Source organism: Mauremys reevesii, linkage group 6, assembly GCF_016161935.1.
Source record: "Mauremys reevesii isolate NIE-2019 linkage group 6, ASM1616193v1, whole genome shotgun sequence".
NCBI lineage: Eukaryota > Metazoa > Chordata > Testudines > Geoemydidae > Mauremys > Mauremys reevesii.
Window position 1 is genome coordinate 11,159,325 of NC_052628.1, and position 26,510 is coordinate 11,185,834.

The 26,510-nt window shown below is 42.7% G+C and overlaps 1 protein-coding gene and 1 non-coding gene across 7 annotated transcripts in view; both read left to right on the forward strand.

Annotated features, from left to right (window-relative positions):
- SETBP1 (SET binding protein 1) overlaps positions 1 to 26,510 on the forward strand; it is a 326,031-nt gene that overhangs the window by 177,397 nt on the left and 122,124 nt on the right. The gene's annotated exons all lie outside the window — the stretch shown is intronic.
- On the forward strand, positions 2,922 to 3,024 carry LOC120408786. Its single transcript, XR_005600963.1, has one exon. It is a non-coding gene; the product is annotated as a U6 spliceosomal RNA (small nuclear RNA).

A 26,510-nucleotide genomic window follows, 5' to 3' on the forward strand; every position in this document is an offset into this window, starting at 1 on the left:
TTTATGGGCTGGGAGGCAGTATGACTTACTGGTTAGGCAGCATGACTTACTGGTTAGTGCATAGGCCTGGTGACAGGAGACCAGGGTTCTAAACTCCGTTACAGTCTTGCAGACATTTCTGTGTGTCAGTTTCCCCGTCTGTTACATCTACATTGGTTTGTAACATAAACTCTTTGTATCGGTTTATGTGCCATTCCAGCCTGCGACCTTAAAAAGGCACATTGGTGATGATACCAGGTTCAGAGTTGCATGCTTAGTGGCACGCTTCACAGAGCGTCGCGAGGCTAAATGAATTCATGTCCGTGAAACACCTTGTGATTCCCAGATGGGACAACACTAGGGAAATACCGAGTGCTTTTATTGTAAAGATTTCACTTCACACGATTAGTCTAAAAGTACCTGGAAACAGGTGTGCTGCATGGGGCCAGCCCAAGGCGTGTGTAATGGGATCAGCATGTGCAGGGCAACGTGGCTGTGGGGATCACGTGTCAGGGCACAACTTATTGCATCACTCCCTCCCCCAAACCCCAGCATGCTTCCCCTCTTCTAGTTCATGCTGCCACACTCCCTAGCAAGTTATATTGTAATAATGGGCATAGATGGGCCTCTCTCCTAATGGTCTGTTGGCTGCTAGACTGGGCCTTACCCCTGTTCCTATGCAGGGGCAATAATGGATAGACGAAGCTTCAAACACTCCCTTTCCTCACTCACCCAGTATATCTGCTCAGCACAGGGCAGGATGGAGTCCTCTGGGTGGTATTCACCCGCAGTGCAAACCTGTGCCCTGTAGCCCTGCGACATAAGGCAAGTTATGGGCCCTGCATGTTTGTACAGCAGAATAAAACCCAGAGATGAGTCATGTTAAAGATGCTGTCTCCCCTCCTGCGGGGAAAGTATCAAACACAATTAGGACAGCGAGGCCAGCTTGGAACTCTCTGGAGTTCATTGCCTGGTTTTTCCCAGGTTTTGGGGGGTTTTTTTGTACACCATGCACGTAATGCTTTAGGGCTTGTCTGCACATTGCATGGGTCTGTGCCAGTGGGGTGTAAATTCTAGTCCGCACCAGCACGTCGTGCACTAACGAGGCCATATGAACCCTGCTGGAATGCACTGAAAGTTCTTTAGTGCATGTTAACATAGTGTGTTTAGTGTGCACCAGCAGGGTCTGCACGGGGCAGTTAGTGCGCGACACGCTGGTGTGGACTAGAATTTACACTTCACTGCTGTGGACTAATGCACCACGTAGACAAACCCTTAGGTTACACTCACAGGTACTGTTCAGCTCAGTAAATATTGAATACTCTCAGTATCTGATTTAGAGGAAAGCTGGCATTTTGTTTCGGTCAAATTGACCTGTCTTGATATTGTGAATGAATGTGGTAGAAATATAGGAATTGCCAGCAGTCCATCTAATGCAGTATTATCATGTCTCTGGCACTGGTCTGAGTGAGTATGGCAATCGCTGTGTTTTTAGCACATGCCTTCATAATGGGATGGCAAGTAAGTTGTAAGCTAGATCGGTTTGACTAAAACTGGCTGAATGTGGGTAACATTTTCTCAAGTGCCTAATGAGTTAGCAGCCCAAATCCCATTTTCAAAACAGATTTAGCAGATTTTTAAAGGCATGGGAATAAATGTTTTTCAAAATTCCACTAGGTATCTACCTGCATTTTACTCACCTAAATACCTTTTAAAAATGCTGGTTCCTAAATCACTTGGGTACATTTGAAAATTGTACTGTCTATTTTTTTCCCCAGTATAACAAATAACGTATTTAATCTTCTGCCACCTTTTTCTAATGAACCTAGATAGAAGCACAGCGAGGGTGCCTTTGCTTGCTAACTATTGAGGTACCACTACAGGAGATTTGGGAACAAATTGATAAATTAAACAGTGACCAGATGGTATTCACCCAACAGTTCTGAAGGAACCCAAATATGAAATACCAGAACTGCTGACAGTGATATGTCACCTATTGCTTAAATCAGTCTCTGTACTAGATGACACCAGGATAGCTAATGTTATGCCAATTTTTTTTTTAAAGGCTCCGGGGCAATCTGGGAAATTACAGGCCAATAAGTCTGGCTTCAGTATTAGGCAAATATGTTGAAACTGTAGTAAAGGACAGCATTATCAGACACATAGATGAACATGATATATTGGGGAAGAGTCAACATGGTTTTGCAAAGGGAAATCATGCCTCACCAGTCTATTAGAATTCTTGAAGGGGGTCAGCAAATATGTGGACAAGGGTGATCCAGAAGATATACTGTACTTTCAGAAAGCCTTTGACAAGATCCCTCACCAAAGACTCTTCGGAGGGAAGGTCGTCTCATGGATCAGTAACTGGTTAAAAGATTGGAAACAAAGGGTAGGGATAAATGGTCAGTTTTCACAGTGGGGAGAGGTGAATAGCAGAGTCCTCCCAGGATCTGTACTGAGACCAGTGCTGTTCAGCATGTTCATAAATGATCTGGAAAAAGGGATAAACAATCAGGTGGCAAAGTTTGCAGGCGATACAAAATAAGTCAAGATAGTTAAGTCCAAAAATGACTGCAAAGCATTACAAAGGGATCTCGCAAAAATGGGTGACTGAGCAACAAAATGTCAGATGAAATTCAGCATTGATAAATGCCAAGTAATGCACACTGGAAAACATAATCTCAACTATGCATACAAAATTATGGGGCTTAAATTAGTTGTTACCACTCAAGAGAAGCAGCAAAGAATCCTGTGGCACCTTATAGACTAACAGACATATGGGAGCATGAGCTTTCGTGGGTGAATACGTCTGTCAGTCTATAAGGTGCCACAGGACTCTCTGCTGCTTTTACAGATCCAGATTAACATGGCGACCCCTCTGATACTTGACACTCAAGAGAGAGATCTTGGCATCATCATGGATAGTTCTCTGAAAACATCTGCCCAATGTGCACATATACTAAAATTGGAACGATACAGAGAAGATTTGCGTGGCCCCTGTGCAAGGATGACACACACATTCGTGAATCAGCCATCAAAAAAGCTAACAGGATGTTAGGAGCCATTAGGAAAAGGATAGATAATAACACAGAAAATATCATAATGTCACTGTATAAATCCATGGTACATCCCCACCTTGAATACTGCATGCAGTTCTAGTTGCCTCATCTCAGAAAAAATATATTAGAATTGGAAAAAGTACAGAGAAGGGCAACAAAAATGATGAGGGGTATGGAACAGCTTCCATATGAGGAGAGATTAAAATCACCGGGACTGTTCAGCTTAGAAAAGAGAAAACTGAGGAGGGATGTGATACAGGTCTATAAAACCATCAATGGTGTAGAGAAAGTTAATATGAAAGTGTCATTTACCCCTTCATATAACACAAGAACCAGGAGTCCCCCAATGAAATGAATAGGCAGCGGATTTAAAAGAAACACCAGGATGTGCTTCTTCACACGATGTGGTCAGCCTGTGGAACTCGTTGTTAGCGGATGTTGCAATGGCTAAAGTATGACTGGGTTCAAAAAAGAATTAGGTAGGTTCGTGGAAGAAAAGTCCATTGATAGCTATTAGGCAAGATGGTCATGCTTGGGGTATCCCTAACCTCTGACTACCAGAAGCAGGGACTGGATGAAGGGGCATGACACTCTCAATAATTGCCTGCTCTGTTCATTCCCTCTGAAGCATCAAGTCCTGGCAACTGTCAGAAGACAGGGTACTGGGCTAGCTGGACCATTGGTCAGACCCAGTGTGGCCGTTTGTATGTTCTTGAATTTCTTATTTCAGGAGCCTGCCAAAAAATAACTCACACGCCAGTGGAAAGAACTGAAATTTTAGAGCTACGTTTGCAGGATTCCCCAGTGTTGCTATCAGCAGCTCCCCAACCTGATCCATTCAGTTGGTTCTTTGATGTACAATTAAAGCAGGGAAAAAATAGCTTTGTGTAATGTATAAATAGAAAAGAGGAGAGATAAAGGCAGTGTTGAAGTCAGGCGTTGACAGCTTGGCATGTGAACATTAAAGCTTCATTCCACTATTTCTTCTTAAGAATGATTTTCTGAAAATGTCCACTCCCCTACCCTGTCCCGAACCCCGGAAAATTAATGCTTTATTTACCTTGCAGCCACTTTGTTCAGTTTAAATTGTACCTAATCTGCTGTTGCAGCAAAAAAAATAATAACTATTTCTTCAGTAAAAGGAAGACTATTCTCTGAGACTGGATACTATACTTTTATTACATTATTTTTCTCTTTATCCATATAAAAAATAACATTCTTCCAGGAGGAAGCCATTAGATTTACCCATACTTACTGAAGAATAGTTGGCATGTGAAATCAAAACCTCCTGCTTGTTGCAAAAGGTCATAGTGTGCAATGTTTCCACAAGCATCAGGGATGAAGCAATCAGGCACATTTTGATTAATCTGAGCAAGGGGTGAGATAATCCAAGGGAAGGCTAGCGATAGCGAACCTGTCTGCACTAAGCATCCTGAAGGTCTGTTTCTGATCCCATGCCACTTTTACACTGGTGTAACTCCATTCACCTCAGTGGAGTTTTTCCTGATCTACACCAACATCCAGATCAAATTCTGGCTCATGAGAATCTAACAGTAGCTGATGAAGAGGACCAGATGAGTCCCTTAGAACTGTAAGGAAATGTATTACAAAGGACATGTTAAGAAATGAAGAATGATCAGATGAATGATATAAAAGACCATTTTAGCTTCTACCTTTAAAGAAATACTGTAAAGGAAAAAAAAATAATTAAAATATTTCAGTATTAGTAATCCCTGAGATTAACAACACTGGAATGATATCGGCAATCTCATCCACTTTTTTTTTTTTTTTGGTTTCTTTCTCTCTCATGTATGTGTTTAATTCATCTTGGTTTTGCCTCTTTCACTTTTATTTCTAGTCAGTTTCATTTCCCAATTCCCCTGCCTTAGCACAGTGCTACTGTATTTAGGTTCACAGCCCTGGAGGGGAGATTTAAATCCAAATAAATAATGTTTCTGCTGAATTATTCTTTACCTGTAGAAAAAACATTTCTATTTGCAAAGATTAGGGCTGTTTATTTAAGAGAGGAGCTGAAGTGGCATCTTGGAGGTGAAAATAATAAAGAATAGAAGTCTGTCAGGCCTACTACAAGCACCAGGAGAGCCCCAAGGGAAATTCAAAAGCAGTAAATTTAGAATATTTTATGAAATAAAATACTTTAAAAATTGGCAATTAACCTGTGTGACTCGCTGCTGAAAGATAGTACTGGAACAAAGAACTTAATGGGATCCAAAAAGGAGTTGACGTTTACGGACTCAATCCCGCAAGCTGCTTATTACGCTGGTCTTGAGCCAATAAAAGGTTTAAGCATGTGCTTAATGACACTGGGCCTTCTCGTAGGCTTAAAGTTAAGCATTTTCGAGAGCGCTTTATGGAAAACAAGAATACTTACAGTTACACTGACCAGGTTAAAATTTTCTACAGGATGTTGACATTCATGCTTCAGGAAAGAAGTCAGGCAACCACTATCTGCTTGAGGTTAGTGAGAAACTTCCTTTCACACATGCATCATTGAATAAGTGTCCATTCTGGGGGTTATATGTCTCCTTCTGAAGCATCCAGCATAGGCCAGTGTTGGAAATGGGGTACTCTACTCGACAAACTGTTGTTCTGCTCCCATGAGTCAATTCCTACACTCCCGTTTCCCTGCAAATAGAGAATAACATCATAACGAAGAGGCTCAGACACGACACTCAGTGGAAAAGTGCCCTTGGTTGTTTTAAGCAGGAGAGAGACAGAGCTTGCAATTCAATCTATTTTGTGAAATGTCTCCTTGTGAATGTTCTTACATTAAAACACTTAGAGAGCCTCATGTTTATAATGGCTCTCCGTGGCTTGTGCAAAGGCTGGATTAGTTTGTAAGGACAGTGTCTTTTAGTTCTGTGTTTGTACAGCACCTAGCGCAATGGTGCCCTGGACAATGATTAGGGCTCCCAGGCGCTACGGTAATACAAATACATAATAATAATGATTAATCATTTCCAGTTTGTTGACCATCCCATTCCATCTCCAGAGGAGAAATGCAAACCTTGAGCATTCTAGCCTGTATCCTGCACTTCCTGAAGGCAAAAAGATGGTCAAATGGCCAAAGACGCCTACATTTAAAATGTTTCAGCAGACGGCAAGGGGAGTTGCCCTGTTTTTTTTTGAGGACACCGACGTTTTGAGACTGCCTAGGTGCAAATGCATGTGGGTGCTGCAGTCACTACATAGGGATAAAGTGACAGTGACAAGTTGAACTCTGCAGTAATAAAGCATGAGGAGAGTTAGGCTGGGGGCTGAATTCATTTCTAGACATATATGCAAAGCAGTAATAAATGAGCTATAGTCTATTATGGGGAGAGCATCAGGTCTTCCAGCTGCTCTGTTAGGACTGCAGGCCAAGATATTTAATTACGCCCCAGCATCCTCCTTTAACTAGATGATCACAGTTACACAGTGACTGCCGCGCCCCTCCAGAGCTCACTCTGACGCCTTCGCTTATAGAGACCCTGCTCTCTATGAAGGCGAGATCTGGGATAAAGTAAACGGAGGCTCTTTCAATATACAAAACCGTGGCAGTGACAAGTGTGATTTCTGTAGGTGAACTAAATCTATCTAGTGCCAGTCCCCAGGGTCTTTAGGCACCATATTCAAGAATTTTAAGCTTCAACATCATCCTAGTCTCGTCTCCACTGCCTGTCAGGTTGTATTCCATAGGTTGGCTTTCTCTGGGGTTGGAAGGATATCTGTAGGTCAGGGTTTCTGCTCAAAAAAGACCTGTGCAAATAGATGTGCCTGGGATTGTGTTCTGTGAGACGATCCATATCAGACCTACTCTTTACTGAATGCTTCTTTTGGTCCTTGATTTCCTCCAGAATCTCTCAAATCCTTCTCTGAAGGGAATTTCACATTCTTGTACTGGCCCATGCATTGGGAATGTTTTGTACAGTGCTTTGAAGTACTAGGTGAGTGTTGAGTTCATCTTGGAATTATTATGATAAGTGCAGAGGCAGTTTGGATTAAGGGTCACAGCACTGGGAGTCAGGAGTCCATGGCCCTGTGACTAGTTCTGAAAGTGACTCGCTGTGTGACCTTCAGCAAGTGATGTAACTTTTCTGTGTGTGAGTTTCTCCCCCTGTACGCTGCTACCTTTAGCGGTGTTTATAACCTAAGTGTTTCTGGGTCTCTGGTGCAAAGAATAGAGAAAACTCCTGAATCGCATTTGTTTTAATGAGAGTTTGGCCTGAATGAAAACTCAAGGATTTGACCTATTGCTATTATTACCTATGTAACAGCTCACCGGTGGGAGTCATTCCTAGTGATGCATTTTTTCTGTCAGTATTATCTTTTCCTTATTTTTCTATTATTATGCCTGTTAAACTTTGAATGGCCTCTAAAGAGGGTGAAACGGAGAGTTTCCTCAATAAAGACTCACGGTAAAAAGGGTGAGGCATTTTAGAATAACTAAGGCAGGGGTTGGCAACCTTTCAGAAGTGGTGTGCCGAGTCTTCATTTTTTCACTCTAATTTAAGGTTTCTCATGCCAGTAATACATTTTAACGTTTTTAGAAGGTCTCTTTCTCTAAGTCTATAATATAGAAATAAACTATTGTTGTATGTAAAGTAAACAAGGTTTTTAAAATGTTTAAGAAGCTTCATTTAAAATTAAATTAAAATGCAGAGCCCCCCGAACCGGTGGCCAGGACCCGGGCAGTGTGAGTGCCACTGAAAATCAGCTCGCGTGCCGCCTTCAGCACCCGTGCCATAGGTTGCCTACCCCTGAACTAAGGCAATGACCACACATTCCCTTGCACTAGAGACAAAGCCCCTAAGCAGGGCAGGTGAGGGTGTTCAGTGGCTGGCTCGGAGGCAAGATTATAAGGCCGGAAGGGACCACTGTGACCATCTAGTCTGACTTCATGTACAACACAGGCCACAGAACTTCCCTGAATTAATTCCTGTCTGAACCAGAACATAACTTTTCGAAAAGCATCTATACTTGTTTTAAAATGTTCCAGTGGTGGAGAATCTACCATGTTGGTAAGTTGTTCTAATGGTTAATTACCCCCACTGTTAAAATGTGTGTCTACCTTTGTGTGCCTTCAACTTCCAACCATTGGATCTTGTTATATCTTTGTTTGCTAGACTGAAGAGCCCATTATCCATTTTTTTTCTTCACCACGTAGGTAGTTGTAGACTGTAATCAAGTTGCCTCTTAACCTTCTATTTGTTCAGCAAAACAGATTGAGCGCTTTGGGTCTATTGCTGTAAATCTTATTCTCCAATCCTTAAACATTCTCATGGATCTTCTCTGAACCGTCTCCAATTTATCAAAATCCTTCTTGAGCCTCCCTGGCACCTACTCCTATATTGGACCACTAAAATTACACCCTTCATTCTCTCTTTCTCTTTCTTGCTTGCATGATTGGTAGCTAGGGTGACCAGACAGAAAATGTGAAAAATTGGTACAGGGGGTGAGGGGTAATAAGAGCCTATGTAAGAAAAAGATCCAAAAATCAGGACATCTGGTCACCCTACTGGTAGCTGAGCTGATGAATACAGGAAAGACTGACTCTCCATTGCTTTGCATGTAGTATAAACACTTACACTGTTTCACTTGCACGACCATTTACGCTAATATAAAGCAAGTGCAAAGCAATGAAGAGCTGGGCCCATGGTATGACCTTTGCCCAATATGCTTTTCAAAAGGCATTTCAGTGACGTGTAGCAATCCTGCTTCTCGCAACTGTGATGGTGACTGGCACCTTCCATTGAATACACAGGGCCGTGTCGCGGGTCAGGAGGTGCTGACATGAATAGCCATGGTGGAGGAGGTAATAGGTAATGGCCCCAGGTGTCTCCTGAGTTACAAAGAGGCCTCAGTGGAGGAGGAGTAAGAGTGGTATGTGGCCATTGGTTTCTGTATTTGACTGTCCTGAAAAATAAATGTGCTGGTTTAATTGATTAGCTTTGTGAAACTGGGTCCATTTCTGCTGGGAAAGCTCTACATTCTGCTCACCCTGTGACAGCATTATTATTCTGTGTCTAGCACAAAGGAAAATCTGGCCCTGAATGACACAAGCAATGTGCTTCTACTAGAGCTGTGTAGCTCATTAGTCACATGACACCAGACCTGGTAGCACAATTTAGGAATGCAGGTATTTGGGACTCCTCTGGAAAGACCCTGCTGAAAGATCTCCAGGGCTTACTGTACTAAGCATAAGCCACCCACCCCTCGGGTTTGGAAGAGAGCAAATTCCTTCCAGGATTATAGGATTAAGAAGCTGAAAAGTGATTCAAATTCTTCATTAAACAGAAAAGGAGAGACATGAGGGGAAGCTCTTCAATGCATGCATCACTCAATGTGTTTCCCTTGTAATTAGAGGAAGTTATTGAAAAATATTTGAGGGGATTAAATTCTCAGCGTATATGTGCCGGTCAAATAACATGAGAGTCTGCATTCTTCCAAGTAATCAATGGAGTGACTTGAATGGCGGGGTTCAAAAGGACACAATTATTGCTAAAGTGCCATTGTAATAGTATGCACTGTACTGTACAGCAGATGGGCAAGCCTGAGGGTTTCCCAGCAGGGAAACTCTGCTGTATTTGAAAAACCAAAGCCCTTGAGGTTCACATGTGGGATTTTCCACAGAGGGTCGAAATCTGAGCCAGGCCATTTCCTGATCCTCCTGGAAAGAGATGCTCCTGATTTCATGAGCCAGTGCTGGTTTAGGAACAGAGTAGTGCTTCGCTCTCTTACAAGAAAAAGAGGGGAAAGAAGAGAAACCGTGGGAGGTAAAGAGGAAAGAGAGAGGATACGTCTACACAGCAAAAAACAAACCAAACCCCTGCAGCAGCGAGGCTCAGAACCTCAGTCAATTGACTTAGGCACGCGGGGCTCATGCTGCGGGACTAAAATAGCAGTGTAGATGTTTGGGCTTGGGCTGGAACCCAGGCTCCAAGATCCCTCCCATCCCTGGGTTTCGGACCCTGGGTGCTAGTCAAAGCCTGAAGGTCTACCATGCTATTTTTAGCCCTGCAGCTTGAGCTCCGCTGACCCAAGCCAGTTGTCCTGAGCTGTGAGGGTACGTCTGCTTAGCAAAGAAAAACCCACAGCTGCCCCGTGCCAGCGGACACAGGCTCATGGGGTGGGGCTATTTCATGTCTGTATAGACTTCTGGGCTCGGGACCTCTGGGACCTTTGCACCCCAGCCCGGAAGTCTACATCGCAATGAAACAGCCTCGCAGCTCGAGCTCTGCCGCTTTTTCTTTGCTATGTCGACCTAGCCTGAGACTTGCTGCCACGGTTTTGTTTTTTGTTTGTTTATTTGCAGAGTGGGACAAAGACAACAGAAGAGGGAGAATTCCTGTGTAAAGAGATCAAACTTTCCTCTGCCCCCCTTTCCTCAGAGGCTTCATTATAACTGATGAGGTGATGATGTTCTGCTCCTGTAATGAGGTCTTTAAGTCAATGCATATTGGGCCTACTCTTTGTAACACGGTTCCAAAGATGTAACGTGTTTTGTATTTACTTCTCTAACAGTAATATTTATCTGTCCAGTGTCCTTCCCATTATTTCAACCTTCTCCACAGCTTGGAGTACTCTCTCAAATGCATGTCTCTTGAGGCTAAAAGGTAGCTCACCGAGCTAGCATCTGCTTCTCCTGGTGTTCATATTGGAGGAAGTATGGTATAGCGGGTAGAGCCGGGAAAGGGAATTAAGGACTCCTGTGCACCTCCTCTCCTGCAGCAGACTATGACCAATCCTTTCTTACGGGGTGGGGGGAGATTCAGATGGCTGGAGTCAAAGCCTCCTGTTACTTACATCATGTCCGGCTCCAGCATTTTTGCCACCCCAAGCGGCGGAAAAAGAAAAAAAAAGCCACGATCTACTGCTGCTTTGTTCTTCAGTGGTAATTCGGCAGCTGGTCCTTCCGTCTGAGAGGGACTGAGGGACCCACCGCTGAATTGCCACCTAAGAGCCGGACGTGCCGCCTCTCTCGTTGGCCGCCCCAAGCACCTGCTTCTTGCACTGGTGCCTGGAGCTGGCCCTAGTTACATTCACATGAATGACTTCAAAAGACAGACACCCCTGTCTGAGGGGAGATTGTAGCCCTAAGGTTCTGTCCCTGGGTTGGCTGAAGACCTCCTGTGTGTCCATGAGGATGTCATGTCACCTGTCTCAGCCTCCTCCTTTGTGAAGTGGGGCTAACTCTTATCCTCCCAGGAGTGTATGAGGGTTAGTTAATTTTTGTCCAGTGTTTTGAGATCTTCAGATGAAAGGTCATCTAACTACATTGAGAATAAGCATTTCTTACATGTTATAGGGATGTTCTGTTATGTCCCTCATGAGTTTGTGTCCCAAGGTTGAGCCCCTGTCAATATATGCTAGAGCTGGTTGGAAAATGGGGTTTTCTCCCCCCAGTGGAAAATTTTGGCTTTTTGACATCCCCCTCTTTTTTTTTTTTCTTTTTCTTTCAGTTTGGTCGAAAACCAAAATGAATGTTTCTGTCTGGTAGCTCCAACCCAAGAGCAGCTAAGGATCAATAATGTTTCAGTAGTTTTGACTGCCTCTGTAATGCTTGTATGCTTGGTTTCACACTCACCAAAGAGGTAGCTTTAAAGTAAGTGTGACTCCCAGCTACAGGAGTGGATGGGCATCTGGTGACTAGGCTCTGAATTGCTTTTCCCATCATGTCTTGATGATTAAGAGGGAGCTTAGAGTGGTCTGTGAGTGGCTGAATCAACTCAGGGCCAAAGAAGGAAGGCTAGTCCAGTAACTAGGAAGTTAGCCTAGCACCTGGGTTCAATTCTCTGTTCTTCCACAGACTTCCTCTGTGACTTTGGTCAAATCAGTTTCTCTGTGCCTCAGGTTCTCTTCTGCAAAATGGGGGTAAAAATACGTTCTTACCTTATAGACATGATGTGAAGTTAACTGCATTAAAGATTCAGGTTCTCCGTTACTATTAATGATGCTTTTTATAAACAACTCACAAAATCATCCAAAGCACAGAACTTGGTGGTGGTGGTAAGGGACTTTAACTACCCAGGCATCTCTTGGGAAAATAACACAGCAGGTAATAGATTATCCAACAAATTCTCAGAATATATTGGAGACTTTTTTTTTTTATTTCAGAAGGTGGAGGGAGGAAGGGCGGAACTGGTTGAGAATTGGAAGGCATTTGAGTGAAAGTGATTATGAAATGAAAGAGTTCATAATTCTAAGGAATGTTAGGAGGGAAAACAGCACAATACAGATAATGGATTTCAAGAAGGCAGGCAAACAGCTATAAGATAAAAAGGTGATAAGTAACAGTCAGCATGGATTGGTCAAGAACAAATCATACCAAACAAATGTAATTGCTTTCTTTAACAGGGTAACAAGTCTTGTGGATGGGGGGGAAGTGGTAGATGTGGTATGTCTTGACTTTAGTAAGGCTTTTGATACTGTCTCGCATGACCCTCTCATAAACTAGGGAAATACAATCTAGATGGAGCTACTAAAAGGTGGGCACATAACTGATTGGAAAAACATTCTCGGAGTGTAGTTATCAGTGGTTCATAATAAAGCTGGAATGGCATATCAAGTAGAGTCCCGCAGGGATCAGTTCTAGGTCCGTTTCTGTTCAATATCTTCATCAGTGATTTAGATAATGGCATAGAGAGTACACTTATAAAGTTATACCAAGCTGGGATGGGGACAAATTGGAGAAAGTCCAGAGAAGAGCAATAAAAAAATCAACGTGCAACTCTCGCTAAATATTAAAAACAGTAAGGCATTGATTCAAGCAGAACCAACTATCCATTGTAGTAATAGCAAAAGCAAAACTGCAGTTGTGGTCGATGCTTAACATTAAATGTGCCCACTGCATCATAGCAAACGGCTTAATGTACAGATGGCAATGTCTTTGTATAATGCTAGGCAAGCTTAACAGAAATCCTTCAAATTCCACAGCATCATCTAGAGTCAAATGCACAGCGCCATCTGATGACCTAATATGTCTGGAGAAATCATCTTTGCTAGTTATTCATTGCTGTGGGTAAAATGTGTCCAGTAAGTTTTTTTTTTCCCCCCTAAAGTGTCTCACCGCCTCTCCCCAGAATACATTCCACGTCCCCCACAGAGAGGTCCACCTTCCAGTTTAACAACCTCTGGTCTAAATAATACTTAGTCCTGCCTTGAGTGCAGGGGACTGGACTAGAAGACCTCTCAAGGTCCCTTCCAGTCCTATGATTCTATGATTCTGTGGTAATGAGGACTTTAAGGGCTTGTCTACATTACCCACTGGATCGATGGGCAGGGATCAATCCAGCAGGGGTCGATTTTATTGCGTCTAGTCTAGACGCGATAAATCGACTGCCAAGCACTCTCCTCAGGGCGAGGGTCGCAGTCGATGGGAGAGCGTCAGCCATCGACTTACCACAGTGAAGACACCACGGTAAGTAGATCTAAGTACGTCAACTTCAGCTACGTGAATAACGTAGCTGAAGTTGTGTAACGTAGATTGATTCCCCCTCCCCCTCCAGTGTAGACTAGGCCTAAAAGTACCTAAGGTAAGGCCATCTAAAGATTGAAGTCGCAATCAGTCACTTGCACTGGTTGTGTCTAAAGCAAACTGTTTCTAGGTTGCATTTAGTGAGTCACTTTGCTTCTTTTTATGAGTCCACTAGGCACACCGGCCATGTTTTTAGGAAGTTTGAGCTACAGCCTCATCTGATGCAAATTGAAATAAATGGAGCTATGCCAATTCACTCCAACTAAGGATCTGCTTTATCTTACCTATTATTTAAATACTTTTGCACTCTGTCCATGAATTCCAGACACTAATTATCAGGGCTTAAGCCAATTTATAACTGCTGGAAATCAGGATGAGACCTAATGTGTGGGGGTAGATTACCCTATGTCTGCCTATAGTGAGGTTATTACACCGTCCTCCGTCCACTGTCAGAGTCAGGATACTAGACTTAGGTGGATCTTGGCTCTGATCCACTCTGGCAATTCATAAATTGTAAGGACTTCATAATTCCTATGTTCCTATCATGCCTAGAATTGTGAAATTTGGATGTCCGTACCGTAGCTATCAACTTGATTTCATATTTAGGCACTTGAATAAACAGAAGCTGATTTTTCAGAGTTGTCTAGTGCGCACACCTCCAAATCCTGAAGGCAATTGGAGTTTTGCATAAGCCAGTCATTTTTATTTTGGCACCTCCATATGGAATTTAGTTTCTGATTTTAAGCACTCAGGGTTGACAATGACTGAGCTCATGCTTTGCCTTTTGGCCTGGATACTGCTTCCCCAAATCAACCAATCAAATGCATACATCTTTTCATCCCTGGAGGAGGAAAGCTAAATCAACTGCACACACCAGCATGCCAATTTCCTGCTGGCCTTTTGTTTATCACTCTATCACATTTCGTGTCCATACGGAAGGCTGAACTGGTCCTCAGGGTGCACTATTTTTAATAACCATGGGCTATGGATTGTGCATGTTGTCATTTGCAAAACCACAGTCTAGGGTTGCTTTGCATGGCGCCATGCAAAGTCAATAGGTGTTGAAAGTTAACAGAATAGATACAAAATTGTCTCTGGTTACAATCCCAGATCTGGCCACCATACAAGTTGATGAACAATACGTGAGCTTAAGTATTTTTTTTTAAGCCTTGCAATTGTGGGTATTGAAATAATTAATGAGATGTGGGGTTGTTCTTTTATTATTTATTTCCATTTTATTTTTTCATTGGCTCCACTAATCTGGTTAAACAAATATCAAGTTGCAAAATAGCAGCTCCTTTGGCATAGGAATTTGGAGGATATCGCAAAAAATACATTTGCCAAAGAAAAAAGGCTGTCAGAGAGCAAATATTGAACTGTTTTGCTTCTTTTCTTCTTTGCTTGAAGGTACTTGACAAACCTAATCCAAAGCTGTTAATGTTGTAGTAAAGTCGGTAAAGTAGTTGGAGAGGAAATTCGCTGGGATGTCATGATTTCACATCCCTTTTGTTATTTCTTCTCCTGGACAAATTGCTTTTTTTTGAGACAAAAGACATTGAAATAGACCAACCTGTCCAGCAACCCAGAATAATTATTCAATACATTGCAAGTTGGAGGGTTTGATATACAAAGAAATTACCCACAGCAAGCAGCCGTTGAAATGAAAAAGGCAGAACAAGAACCAATGGCTGGAAGTTAAAGCCAGACAAATTCAAATCAGAAATAAGGCACAAATAATTTACAGTGAGGAGGATTAACCATTGCAACAAACTACCAAGGCAAGTGGTGGATTTGCCATCTCTTGATGTCTTCAAATCTGAATGCCTTTGTGGAAGAGATGCTTTAGCCAAACACAAGCTATTGGGCCCAATACAGGGGAATAGGATGAAATTCTCTGGCTGGACATAACTTGGTGGACATGGCTCACTATTGCCCAGCACCTTTAGGAGGCATCGATACCAATGCAAAATACAAATACTACCAGATCAGAATAGTATTTTTTTTTTACCCTCCCTTTGCATTCATGCAAACAAGGTGCAGAGCAGCAGTGCCACGTGCCCTGGTTGCTAAGCACAGGTAGCATATTACTGTGAGCACTTCTGTTGTAGACAGTGAGACTAATCGTGGTAATAAATGCTAGGCTTGGTAGTGTTAACAGGATCAGTTCCTTAGAGACCATCTGCATTGCAAAACCCCAAGAAAGGGGAAACTAACAAAGGAAAGTATATGCAGCACAAGTGCAATGTTAGGATGTGTACAGCTATACCAGGAGTTTTTGTCTATCTCCCTCCCTCAGCAATCAGTGGTAGGAGCAAAATTCCTGCCCAGCCAGGTGGCAGTCTCATGGTTGAATCTCCTTGCGTTCGGAACTGCTGAAATCTCAATGGATGCCCTAACAATCTGAGCACAGGACTGTGCTCCAGGAACTCCAGTGTTCTAACACTGAGGGCAGGTCTACACTACGGGGCTAAGTCGACCTAAATTATGCAACGCCAGCTACATGAATAACGTAGCTGGAGTCGACGTACCTTAGGTCAACTTATTGCAGTGTCTACACCGCTCTGGGTCGACGGGACAGCGATTGGTGGTTGATTTAGCGGGTCTTCACTAGACCCGCTAAATCAACCCCCGGTGGATCGATTGCCACCGGTCAATCCCCTGGTAAGTGGAGACAAACCCTGACTCCCTCTCAGCCAGACTCGCCCCCTCTTTGGTGACTTTGAGTACACTCTGCAGGCAGTGTATCTGAAATCAAGGGTCAGGTACCAGTTAGTGAGTAAAAGTAGCAGAATAGTTCTTTGGGAGGATGAGTTGAGGATTAATGAGGTGATGTTTATAAAGAGCTTTGAAGAGGGATTATTTTTTTCCGTTACTTTGTATAATGCCTTCCACCCGGGGAAAAGACCTTTGAGAATAAATATGCAACTCTGTTAACCAGGCACCCCCAAATATTGCAAACCTTCCGCAAAAAAATCTCATGGCTTTAATTGTTAGGAGGAAACCTGTTGCACTTGACAGAGTCATTTGTAATCATTGCCAATGTGCCGCAGTTCTGCACCGCCAACCAGGGCCTGATGTATTTTATTTTTTTCCCTGCTTTCTTTAGGGGATTATACCTATTGTGATTTTGACCTTGAAAATTTCCTTGCTCCAGGAGGATTAAGCTCCAGTTGTTTTCTTGCTAGCAGCAAGTATCATTTACAGCCTAAGAAATATGATTTTCTCCTTTAAAAATGGCTCTGACCTTTTTTTTTTTTAACCACAAACAATGGAGTTCAGAGAAAAATCCAGTGGAATATGGACTTTGGAGTCTTTGTGCTTTCTGATGTGAAACAGGCCTGTCTAATGCATTCAGTTCCTCGTCAGTTGTGAAAGAAATGTCTAAAGTTTCATAATATCGTATCAGTTGCACAAACAACTTGTCCTTTAATCTAGGTGCTTAAATCCTGCATTTGGCTTTAGTGAAGCTTAGCTACATTTCATGCACTGATAGGTTTTACTCTTTTGGGGGAAGGGTAGAGAATGAACTTCAGTTTCAGGTTTTGATGTGATTCAAATAACTTTGTTTCAGATGCTTTAATCCCACATGCTCCTGGGCAGTTAATGTTTTCATATAGTTTTGACTTCCCTGCATAAAGGTTTTTTTCTATATGATGTAGAGGCCTATGATTCAGAAAATAATTTCTAGACTTTCTTTGATTTCCGTTCCGCTTCGTTTTTGCTTTTTGTTTTCATTTTGAACTTAGGTGGGGAAGCCATGTAGAAGATTATGTATATATGCATGAATTAAATAATCATAATAATACTTTGCACTTCTGTAGCTTCTGTCATCCAATGAGCTCAAAGCTCTTAGGCACTAGTAATTTTTTTACAACTGACCTATCGGGTATGTAAGTGAATTATATCAGTGGTACCCAGCCTTATTACAGGGGAGGGCCCCATAAACCTAAGCACAACTTTGTATGGGCCAAGCAGACTCTACATATTTTAATAAGATTGATATTTTAAGTTCAGCTTGTTTCGTATGTATTTACGCAGGTTTTTTTTCTATGTACAGTATTAGCTATTTAAAAACAAAGAGAGAAATCAGTGCATGAAATGTGTATCAGAATGATAGAAAACAGGAGAAAAAAAAACAAACAAAAGTATTGTATCTGGGACTGACTGCAGCTAATCTGTGCATATCCGAAGGCGTTTTCCTGATGTTTTATAGCAACAATCACTAAGTAAGTACCTGTTTAATTGGTCTGGTTAGCCTACAGCTGAGCTGTGAACGCAGAGAGTTGTTATTCGCGGGCTTGCGCTTCTATGAAACATGACAACATTTTATTTATTAAACCCATTTTTATGGCATTTTCTGATACTTCCTTGTGTAAACTAAAATGAGGTAAACATGACAACAAAACACTAATGAATTGACTGTTTGTGTTGAAGCGGGCCGTGAGCCTTATGAAATGCTCTGGTGGGCCTGGTACGGCCCACAGGCCATAGGTTGGGCACCCCTGAATTATATTATCCCCTTGTGGGGAAAGTTAGCCCTAAGTAACAGTTGTGGGGCCACACAACTAGTGGGCAATGGAGCTAGAAGTAGAACCCATTTTCTGGGCCCTGTGCTATAACCATTAGTCCACACTTCTTCCTTTGTTCTCACCTCTTGCCTTGAGATTGAGGGCTGCATTGTGCTCAGTCCTGTGTTTGCACACGCAGCCCACAGCTCAGTGTGCCTGATTCACAGAAGACAGGAGTCTGCTGCAGCTGCCAGTAAGAGAGGGATGGTTCTTCAGCACAAGCTGGAGAAGCCTATTCTCTTACCCCTTGAGGACATGGGTTCAATCCCTACTGATGACTAGGATGGTGGTCATTACATATACAAGGGAGGAGAGGACACGACACAGGGAACCTTTCTCATACCTGTGCCTCTATAAAAGGGTTTGGAAGAATCTGGTTGGGGAATGCAGATACGTAGGGGCCCTTGTCGATGCTAGTTATCCAAAGACTGTGTGACCATGGCTGTCCAGCTTCATAGGAGCACCTGTTGCAAGGAGGGCAGAGCTGTCACTGCAACTTGTTTTCCTCAGGAGAACACAAGCAGAATTGTGGCTGAGTCAGTCTGACTTTCTCCTGCAGTGCTGCCCCTCCAGCTGGCTAGAAAAGGGCAGAATCCATCCCATAAGCTGCAGCAGGGTAAATATTAGCTAAACCTTTGCAACACTTCAGATCTTCCAGGCAGTATCAGCTGTCAAGTGAGGTTGTGTAGACACCTTCACTTGGAGATAGGGCAGTCTTGACTCTGTTTATGTCCTTGAGACATCCTTGATAGAGGATCAGTCTTGTTTCAACCCCCGCTTGGGGGATGGACTAAGTAGCCTGCTTCAGTGTCCTTTCTGACTCAGCGATGTGAGGAATTACTGAATGCCTTCCTTACCGCGTGGGCCCTTTTACGGTGTCATTGCCTGTATCTCAAATGTGGCATGCCAGACACCACAGAAATGAGGCTTGACATCTGCAGTGACAGAAGTTCAAAGAATACAGGGAAATGCAGCAAACTGAAACTTTCGGGGAAGGTGTTTTGTCTTTTTAAAATCTTTTAAACCTCTTATTGCCATAATGTGCTGTATGTTTGTGCGCACTTCCCCTCTCTCCAGAACTAGCCATATCTACTCTGCATTAATCATTAATTGCCCAGCCTGAAACATATCTTGTGCACAGACATTCTTGGCAGAGAACAGCAGAAAGGGAAATCAGTCTTTTATTTATTTTTTATTTACTTGGTTATTTTCTTTCCAAACAAGTCAGAAGCTATTGATGTACTTGTCTCCTGTTTCTGACTCTTTTTATACTCCCCAAAGTGGAAATTATGTAAGATGTCTGCAAGTAAAAAGGATAATAAGTTATACATTTACATCATGTCTTTCATGCAGAAGAGTCACAGAGCATGGTACCTAATTCTATTCCCATCTCTCTCTGAGTTGCTGCATAACTATGGATAGACAGGTAGATAAAGTTCTATGTATATTTTCTGAAGCATGACTGGACTTTTTTTTTGCTTAAATTTTCTCCCCCAAAAATCCAAGCTGAGTGAGAGGCTGAATAGGGAGAGGTTAAAATTAATCAAAGGCATGAAAACAGTGTGGTATAATGGAAAAACTGATAGGGAACCTTAACTACTGGCATTGCTACTGCTCTGTCTATAATTATAAACAGATGTGGTAGGTATGGATGAGCAGCTCTATAGATAGGGATGGGACAGATAGATACTGATGGATAGTTAGATCTTTGAGGTTTTTATATACATTTCTATTCGTAATGGTAATCACATGACTAATTTCTAGATTGGTGTTATTTCTCTGGAACAGAAGGACTCCTGAGATTTCAGATGGATTGAGATTTTGGATACTCCAGAGTTCAGGATAGGGAGTGATTAACTTTAGGGAGCTTCACTTGTATGCAATATTGTCATCTGGATCTAGATTCATATTCTGAAAGTAGCCCCTTCAAAATTCAGAGGTGTTCAGAGCCTAGGGGGAGTTGCTTGGGCCTACTGCTAATTTAATATGCAGCATGAGTTACCATTCATTCTTTGGAAAATGTTTCAGGAAATAAACTTTAAAGAACATCTAAGTGTTTGGGGGCTTGGGGGTTGTTGTTTTTTTTTCCTTGTTCTGAACAACCTAAAAGTTCCTGAAACAATTTTGCTCAGATTTTCCCAGAAAAATCACCTTTGGGCTCAAGGTAGTCGTGGACAATTTTAGCCCCAAAGTAATTTATCTGAGGAAGTTAAGTTAAGCAACTGGAAAAAAAGGAGCTAAGAATGGGAGCTGGAACCAGAAAGTACTATAATATTTTGTGAGGCCATATGACACCAAAGAGCAATGCAATTTTGTGCTTTGACTTGGCGTAGTGGTCAGCGTGGTGAGCTGCGATTCAGGAGATCTGTCTTATATTCCTGGCTTTGCTGCTACTCTGCTGGGTGACTGTAGACAAGCCATTTCACTGCTCGGTGCCTCAGTTTACCCATCTGTAAAATGGGGAAAATGATACTGACCTCTGTTGTTAAAGCTCTTTGAGATCCGTTGATTCCATGGCCAGCAGGGACCATTGGGGTTATGTAGGCTGACCTCCTATGTCACGTGTGATGATGCTTGCACACAAGTATTGAAAATCACTTTCTTATTTCATTTCTTCATGTCCTGTAATCCTCCCCGTGCTGCTCCGAACACACTTTGTCACCAGGTTGCTTTAGAACCATGCACCCTGTGAGCCATGTTTGGTGTGTCCAAACCAAACTTAAACATACATTTCTAGCCATGCCACTCTGTGATGTGATCCTCTCATCTCATTAGGAGTCTCATCCAATTCCACCAATGTCAGTTGAAAGACTCATTGAGTGGACTTTGGATCAGGCTCGAGATGCGCCACATTGAGCTGCATCAGTATTTGGACAGGAGACTTCTGAGGGAAAACTCTGCGAAAGAGGGTGATTATCAGTGTACCACTTTACAAGGGCACAGGAGAGACGAGCTGACTTGTCTCTCGTCACACAGCAGATCACTGTCACTGCTCAATGCCCAGTCCCCAGGACTACAGTGGCTCAATGTTGCTATACGCTATTCAGCAGCTGCTGGCTGCTTTTCACTTAAGTGGTGGTGAAATTATTCCTGGGTGCCTTTCAGTTTCAAAAGTGCTTTGGCGTGCTCTAAATTTGCATTGTGATAGAACTCATGTATGGATTGGATCTATGCACTGTCATCCTGGACATAATACCTAACCTAGCCCACAGTAAATTCACTACCTTGCTCTATGGAGCAATAATGTTGGAACCAGATGGCACAGGAAAGAGTGGTATTGTCATTATATTATAGTCCTTTTTGCCTCTTTAGATTGCAGTCTCCGAATACTGTAGCCACAGGCTGCAGAGAAGCAGTTCTGTTCCCATTTCCTGCTAAAGAGAAAACAGGTCATCTCCAATTGCTGGCGACATGATACGCCTGCCCTTTCCGGATGTTGCTGTTAGGAGGGCATGTGCGTATTTTCATCCAGAGATGAATTTTTTTGACAGTGTCAGTTCCTCACTGGGATGGTAACCTGTTGTTTCCCCACTGAAGACTCAAACCTACGTCGGGCTGCCACTTTTGAGATTTATGTTCATGGACTATTAAAAATGCACATGGAAAATCAGCAGCATGGAGATCAGATCAGCTGATCTGGGTCCCAAATGCTTATAGGCACTTATGCTATTAAAATTACACCCTGTCTCCATAGTCCCATTTTATCCAGCCCTTATTACACACAATCTATGCTTATTCTGCATGAGGCAGTCCCACTGACGTCAATGGGAGTTTCCCTAGCGGCACATGTACAGAATAAGCCCTTAGGGTTCTCTTCACCAGGAAATTAACAACAGAGGTTGTTAGACTGACCTGTGAATTCTTGGTTCTGATGTGACGCTTATAGACCTTATTTTGCCAGAAGTCCACATGATAAATAATAAATTGCATTCAGCAGCATATTTCAGGAGCACTGTTCCTGAACAACGTGGCAACTCCTGTGTTTGTTCATCAGTGTCTCATATATTTTTAAGAATCTTGTTTAATTGTTCAGTCTCTCTCTCTCTCTCTCTCACACACACACTCTCTCTCTCTCTCTCTCTACTTTTCCACTCAAAGAAAAATCAAAAAGCTAATGAGATCAATGACTGTAGCAAAAGCACTCAGCTCTGTGAGGATATAGTCACATCCTCTCTTTCTGTGCAATAGAAGGGAATGAAGGGAAAATTCCCTTGGGTTTCTGCTTTTCTGTGTGGTGGTGACAATTTTTGAAGAAGTTGGTATCTCGAATGTTGGAATGGCCTGGGACACAGCATATGAACAACCATACCTCGATATTGCTTATGCCCATGGCCATTTCTTGAAGCTAATGTACTGGGGCCCTGCTTTGTGTGATTAGGTGAATCTTTGCTGATGCCCAGCTGAAATAACTCACTGAAGATATGAGGAATGTGTGCATTTATCTGCTATGTTGTAAATGTTGATGGGCTGATCCTGTGAACTGCTAGGTTCATCCTGGGAAGTGGAAGGTACCCTCAACTCCATGTTCCAGGAGGTGCTTAGTACATCACAGGATCAGGAGTCTTCTCAGATTGACATGTGTCGACAAGGTTATGAATAGCAAATCCTACAATTGACTAGAGTCCTAATTGAACTATGCTGTTATTGCTAGAGAAAGTTATGGACAGCAGCAGAGGCATTAGGTTTGTCTGCCTGCAAATTCAGCTCAAGAAGATAGCACAGCCTAGGTTCACATTCAGAAAGTTAGCCTTTTCATCCGTAAGGACTGTCACCTATCCACCAACGAGGAGCAAAGTAATGGCTTTTTCAAGCCTTGATATTTACTAAGTATAGGAACATGGGCAGTCAGACCATGGAGTCAGTGTCCTGTTGCTGACAGAGGCCAGTACCAGATGTATGCGAGGAATGTACAAGGAACTACCTAATGGACAATTCCAGAATACTTTACCCATAAGAGAAGCTTCTTCTTAAACCCCATCTCTTTCTATTTGCCTTTTATCCTGAAGGATGTGTTGATGTTTTATTAAAAGATCTGCTCTATGAATTATTTCGGGAAAGTTCTCTGGCCTGTGTGATTTAGCCTAAAGGAGAGAGCACTAGAGTGGGACTCGGGCGACCAGGGCTGTATTTCTGAATCTGCCAGTGGTGTTCTGGCTAACCTTGGGCAAGTCACCTCCCATGTCTGTGTCTCAGTTTCTCCATCGGTAACATAGGGATAATGATACTGGCCTCCCTTCTAAAGCTCTTTGTGGTCTACTGATGTATAGCACTACATAAAAGCAAGGTAGTGGTGTTATTAACTGAAAATTCATACTTGTGTCTGAAATATTATCTACTACTGTTACAAGCAACCCCTAAAATGACTGGAAATGAAAATGATTAAAGAGAGGAAAATATGCTGTTCTCTTTTTCAGTTTGTTTACTTTGTGTGTTTGGCAGTACTTGATGTATAATCAATTCCGCTGTTTCCCCTTGTATAATCAGTTAGTCCCAGTTCTCCCTGTTGCTTGTGTGAGTCTTTCACACAGCAACGAGAGAGAGATTTTTATTTTTATTTTTAAATAGGAAAATTTGATTGTAAAACCATACAAATTAGTAGGGCCACATAATTCTGCACTACCTGAACTACGTTTGACTCTTTAAAAAAATGCAGCTGTACCTCTTTAATTATGCTATTCATTGTTTTAACATAAAGAGCGGAACAGTATAAACAGAAACTCCTCAGTCTGTGTGTCTTCCTGCAACAAACTCAGAGAGCTGTCTTCTGTGGTTAGTTCACATGTTGTGTGCTGGGAAACAAGTGACAGCTAAAGATTAGACTGGACACCACATGTAGCTTGAAGTGCCAATCAACTGTAGCTAAACAAATTCTATTGTGACTTGCCTGAGATTATTTTTTTTAACTAAATGACAACTTATGAAACTTTGTGGTCTGGTTGTTGTTAATATGAGTACTGAAAAATGTGTCATATGCATTAGGCATATTATCAGTGTTGTCTCCTCTGGTTCCCAGCTCCCGCCCTCTCAGCTGCTGTTGCCGTGCGTTGTGTTTAACCACCTTGAGCTTTCAGAATATATTTGTTTCCGTTCTCAGACCTTCTTTAACTTTTAGCGCAACTGTTTGCTTCATGGTGTGGTCAGTAAAGCGTAAGGAGTTGATCAAATCCTCCTTCCAACTCTTTCCCCCTGCCCGCTCCATTTCCTCCCCCACGAGGATTGTGTGTGTTACATGGGATAAGAAAAGATGAGAAGGAAGAAAGGATGAGAACCCTAAAGGAGCTTCTCAGAGGTACCATCTTGAAGTAAATTGCAGGGTAATGTGTTGTGGCCGGGAACCCTACAGAGGGTAAGAGTTTCAAACTTTGTATCTTGGTGGTTGGTTGGGTTTTTTTTTCAAATTTTCTTTGGTAAGGCTGCACATTTTACACTCTCTCTCTCTCTCTCTCTCTCTCTCTCTCATAAAAGACCACACACACACACACTCACTCACTCACTCACTCACACTCTCTCTCTCTCTCTCTCTGATAAAAGACCACACACACACATACACACACACACACACACACACAATCTGCTAAAAGACCACGGTGGGAAGCACACAACCAAACATTCTGATTCTTTCAGCTTGTGTGTGATGATCAGGACTAATTTAGATTTCCCCCGATTAGATGCCCTCCCCCCCACCCCCATTCCTCTCACACAGCGTAGTCACCTGTGGTAAGAACGCAGCAGTGCTGGGTCCTCTGGCCCGTACAGTATAAAAAGAAACTGTTGCTGAAGTGTGATTTGAACTTGGTTTGCCCCAGAAAATCTACCAGTTTTGTGTAAGGGGAACATTCCACTATGGCAGTGATGTGATCAACTGTCACAAGGAAACGGGTTGGAATATGGCCAGTACCTTAGTGAGTAACGGCCCACTCCTGTCCACACACACAAGGTTCTGCAGAATGTGCAGTGAGTGATTTGATGGATGAGTTTCTCCTCCCTTGGTTTTCACACCTCAGCTGCTGGAACAGGGCCCCATCCTCCCTGATTGATCTAACCTCGTTATCTCTAGCTTGCTTCTTGCTTGCTTATATATACACACCTGCCCCTGGAAATTTCCACTGCTTGCATCCGAAGAAGTGGGTATTCACCCACGAAAGCTCATGCTGCAAAACGTCTGTTAGTCTATAAGGTGCCACAGGATTCTTTGCTGCTTCTACAGAACCAGACTAACACGGCTACCCCTCTGATATTTGATGGATGGTATCCTTCCTCCTGGGTTAGCCTAAAACCTATGCCCTGGCATTGCACTGTGTGCTGTATTTCCGATGAGAGGCCTTCTTGCTACTTATCGTCATTAAAAAGCCAATGGCAATATTCACAAAATTGGGGGGCCCAGGTACGCAGGCCGAACTCTGAAGTAGTGTGTGATTTCAGTTGGCTGGAGTATTGCTCCTTAGCTCCTCTAAACTCTTTCTATGTGCCAATTAACAGCTATTATGTCCCACTCCAGAGAAGACTTATGTTACAGCGGTGGGTGAGAGCTTTCTGAAGTCTGCAAAGTGCTGTGGAACCCTTCTGTCTGAAAGGGGGCATAGGAATGTAAGATACTCATTTTATTCCATTGCAACCAGTGTGGAAGACTGCTAAAGAGATCACAACGCAGCCTTCTGTCACATCACAAATATCCAGTGTCTGAGGGCAACCTGTGGCGTTTGTGATGGCAAAAGCATGTTCAAAGATCTCTCCAGCAATTTTTTTTCATTTTGGCTGAAAAAGATGATAAAATGATGTGTATTACTGATAGCCTTTAGAAGGAGATTGTAATCCCAGGTGTACCTGTTTTACTTCTCCTTGGACAGGATTTAAAAGCAGGAGGGGGGAGAGTGTGTGTGTGTTTAATGATACCTCCCATACAGGCCCCAGTATATTCAGTTATCTCCCAATCAGTGCTGTTCCCTTTTGAGTGTTAGACATTCCATGTGATCAATAATAAAATGATGTGCTAGGTAAAAACTACTATAATCACAGAGAATTCAGCATATGGGATAGGATCTTTCAGCCCTAATGGATAATCCCCACTGAATGCTCCTAAGGAGGGCAGGCGGGCGAGGGGCGGATGAGGAGAAAACCAAGATATATATCAGTATGTCCCAGGAGACAATGTCCTTTTTGCTCCCAAACATAGTGACCAGTGTAACCCTGTCCATGAATCACCATACTTATGCTTAATGAGCCAAATTCCGTGTTGACATACACTGTCTACATTCCCATTCAATTGAATGGGCTTGCAGGGATGTAAATCACTACAGAATATGACCCTGTATCCGATTTATGCCCTGAGATGCTGCTGGCACCCAAGGAGTGGTCTTTCATTCCGCTTGAATCCTAGTTGAGTGGATTCTTCCAAAGGGAACAATTCTAAATATTGATGAGGGA